Source organism: Myotis davidii, unplaced genomic scaffold (assembly GCF_000327345.1).
Source record: "Myotis davidii unplaced genomic scaffold, ASM32734v1 scaffold70, whole genome shotgun sequence".
NCBI lineage: Eukaryota > Metazoa > Chordata > Mammalia > Chiroptera > Vespertilionidae > Myotis > Myotis davidii.
In genome coordinates, this window is record NW_006282434.1 from 1742622 (window position 1) to 1747147 (window position 4526).

Below are 4526 nucleotides of genomic sequence, written 5' to 3' on the forward strand. Positions count from 1 at the left end.
CCTTCCTAATGCCGCGACCCTTTAATACAGTTCCTTATGTTGTGGTGACCCCCAATTTCACTGTTACAAACTGAACATAATTAAAGCATAGTGATTAATCACAAAAACAATATGTAATTTTACATGTGTTTTCCAATGGTCTTAGGCGACTCCTGTGAAAGGGTCATTCAACCCCCAAAAGGGTCACGACCCACAGGCTGAGAACTGCTGCTTTAGAGAGAAGTTACTAACCTGTAACAGTATGACATCTTAGAAGGGTGAATAGTAGACAAAGTGTAAAGAGGTCTTGAACATATTTTTAATTAATTAATCTTTATTGAGGTAATATTGGTTAACAAGTTTCATGTGTACAATATAATTTGATATCTGTGTACTCTTTATATATTATAAATTGCTTCTAGTATGTCATTTCTCAGAACACTGGGCTATATGCAAGCAGAAGGACAATTTGGACTTTTTTGTAGTTTGTGATACAGTAGATACCGTGGAGGATAGCAGAAAAATCATCAGCTAGTTTGTGAGCAAAGAATAACGAAATATGCACACAGGGTGTACTCAAACCTAGGCTAGGATACTGAATTTAATACCTGACAATTTTCAGGATGTGGGAAAAGTGAGGGTATAAAAATGGTTTATTAATGTAAGAAATTTCTAGCTGTTTAGATAGTGCTTTCAGAACTCCTTCCAAACACATTTCTAGTATGTCGCTTTGTCAGACTATTGTTCCTTTTGTACCCCATGCAGCTGACCCTGAAGAAGTCACACACAAATCTTGTTGCTGGAGTGCAAGAATGTCACATCCACAAAATGGGTTTTGTGACACAGTGCGGTGAAAAATGAAAGTATTTTGTAGGGCAAACCCACATCACCATTTTGCTCTTCATAAAGTAACTTGACTATAATGTAGGAAGAATAAGTAAATTGCTAAAGAAGTAGTACAGTTTGTTCTATGTCAGTATTAGACAGAGGTTTGGGCTCTCAATTTAGGTAAAGCAATTCAACATATTTTTTCTCAAAGCCTCACATATTCACAAAGGATCTGACCACAAAACAAAATGGATACCCAAATGAAAACACAATGTTTTTTACTCCGTATTTCCTAGTAGTTGTGTTTTCCTGCAATGCTTTCTTTTCCCCTGAGGCAAATGGCCTTGAATCATCATGCTATTATTTCCTTTTAGGGTGCATTTAATCCAAGAAAAATGTGCTTCTGGGCTTTGAAATGCCAAGGTCAAATTTTAAACCACTGGGAAAATAAATTAAGCAAATATATGCTGTTATAAATAGTAATAGGTGGATTAGTTCTTAGGCACCATCACAATCTTTGCTTCAAACCAGATGTTTAATTCTGGCCAGAATGTTAAATTGTGTTCTAAGGGATGACTAACACTGGTATTGTATGAATTTTAAACAGGAAAGTTATCCATATTATCTCTTCTTATTAGCTACATAATCTTCAGCAAACTACTCAACTCCTCTGAACCTCAATTTCCTTCTCTGTAACATCTGTCCTACCCATTTGCTTTTACATGATTTCGGAACCAAATGTGATCATTTTACTCTAGAAATTATAAAGAGTTTTTATAGTTATTATTTAACAAGTTAACAATAGCATACTCCACAATTTGGATCTGCAAGTAGTATTGTAGCATGTATTTGTGAAATGGTGATATTTTCACAGGTAATATAAATGTTCTCTAAAGGAGGATTGAGAGGTTAAAAAGGAGTTTTACAGTTGGTATCTCCTTATTTATCCTGACATAATATATGAATTTTAAAGGTAAAGTAAGCAACTCAGAATTATTCACATGCATATGTGCACACATACACACACACACACACACACACACACACAGATGTGTGTGGCTACTACTATGTGTCTCATATTGATAAGCACTTTAACCTGTTTCATTAGTTCCAAAACAGGTTTCAAATTTAATTCATCTAACTCTACTACTCTCTTCACTACCTGGCTCTGTTTAATCACATTGGGCATTTAAGGAAACTTATGCAGCAAAGGGATAATGATTAAAAGATGCCATCTTAGAACATTCAGACACTATAACAAAATACCATAGACTGCGTGACTTACAAACAGCAGAAATTTATTGGTCACAGTTTTGGAGGCTGAAAGTCTGTGATCAGGGCACCTGCATGGTTTGGTGAGTGCCCTCCTCTGAGTTACAGACTTCTTGTGTGTCCTCAAATGGCAGATGGGCTAAGGAGTTCTCTGAAATTTTGTATTAAAGGGCACTAATGCCATTCATAAAGGCTCCACCCTCATGACCTAAGTACCTCCCAAAGGCTCTCTCTACCAATACCATCACCTCTGGGGTTAGAATTTCAACATGTGAATTGAGGGCACATGAGGGACACGAGTATTCAGACTATAACAAATATAGTGAAATCACATGCAAGTCTTCCATGGCTATGTGGATGACAGGTATGGACATAGCACTTCTTTTTTTCTGGTATAACAAGATGTTCCAGGCTAATTTTGTACATTCTCTGCTTCAGCCATGGAACTGTCCATTTCTCCAAGGAGCCCTGTTTCATTTTAATGGGGACTGGTATCTAGAAACCAACATTTGGTGCAAGATATGCTCTTTTTTTTACTGAAGTATCATTGCTTCTAGGCTTTCAGAAGACATATATAGGATGTGTGTGTGTGTGTGTGTGTGTGTGTGTGTGTGAAATAAATGTACATACACATATACACAAACACATACATATATATCTACTTCTATCTGCATTCATATAGATATATATTGGTCCATTGACAAATAGTATAGTAGATAGAGAATTGAAGATAGTGTTTCTCTTCAGTGACATGAAGCACAAGGTTTGACATGCTGTTCCTGGCTTGAAGATGGAAGGACAATATTTTGAAAAATGTAGCTGGTCTCAAGTAGCTAAGGATGGCCCTGGTTGTCAGCCAGAAAGAAAATAGAGACTGCAGTCCTACAATTGCAAACAATCTGGATTAAGCCAATTCTTTCTCAGGACCTCCAGATGAAAAGCTCAGCTTGACCAACACCTAGAGTCCTGAGAATAGAACCCAGACCAGCGCTCCTTGGATTTCTAATATCAATGTAAGAAACATTCAAACTTGTAGAGAATTTTTAAGACTTTATTTGAGCCAAGTTGATGACAATTGCTGGAAAGCAAAAACTCAATGGATTGAGATTAAACTCCAGAGAGTGGCACTCATGCACCTAATTTTACTAGTATACCTTACAATAAAAAAGAAGACATAACTGGGTTACATGAAATCCATTGGTGATTGGTGATAGATTGGGTGGGGGGGAACCTCTGGGATTGGCTAAAAAGTAAAATGATAGATATACACTTCTTTTAGACAAGTGAATACAGTATAGTAAACAGTCAACAATTAACATGGTAACAATAACAATGAGGGGATTTGTGGTCTCCGCTCTGATGCTGTACCTGTGCTTTGAGAAGTCCCAAAAAAGGGAAATTACTTTGACATTCGAAAGGTATGCTATGTAGATGCAAAAAGACAATAAACAGTCAATTAGGGTAAAGATTGACTTTTGTTAGGGAAAAATACTGACTTAGAACATGACTACCCACCATGAACTGCTTTTAGTTAAAAAGTTTTTATTTTAGACCATCTTAGGTAGTTACTTTAGGTCTCTGAGTTTGTAAGGCCACCATGCAGGCCTTTCTAGAGCTTGTCAGGTTTTCGTATGTGGCCCCTTTCCATCCACACTAACCTACAGAACTGTGAGCTCATAAATGGGTGTCATTTTAAGTCACTAAGTTTGCAATAATTTGTCACAATAGCAATAGAAAACCTATACAAATAGAAATTGATATAAATATAAAACTATGAGTTTACACTAATTCTGATAAAACAGCACATTTTTCTATTCTCCCTTTTTTCATATCTTACCTTCAAAAATCAATAATTTCTAGTGTAAAATGATTCCTTATCTCCAGGATTTTTACTTATTTGCTTAACCCCCTTATATTAACCAATCAATTCACCATCTGGGTCATCTCCCTTCAGCCTTGGCCCCACAGAGGTTCACTGGTTGAGTTTCCACCTGCCCAGACTCTATCATACACTAAACCCAGACCTTTTCACCCATGGTGGCCATGACAGCCAGTTATCCCTGAACTTGTCAAGTCTGTCAGGTAGCCCCTTTTTTGTTCACAATTTCCCCGTTTGGTCATAAATCAATCTGAAGATTCATTGATGAGCAACCTTTTGGTTGTGTGGTAGGCAGTTAGACAGACATGAGCAGAGCAAGGATAATGGGCCAGGTACAGAAGGGCAAAAAGGCCTGTGTGCCTAGCAAAGGACAATTGTAGGGTGGGACCTCATCTCCAGGGTAACCTTTCCTCCCCTAGCATATCCCTGGTCATGAGGTTTGAAAACCCTGACCTTTCCTCCCTAGAGATACTAGTAACATCTGGCTTCAGTTGTGTTTTCAGCTCCAGGCCCAGAAAAACAAAACCCAGACAAGCAAAGCAAGGCTGACCTCAGGACCCGCCTCCCG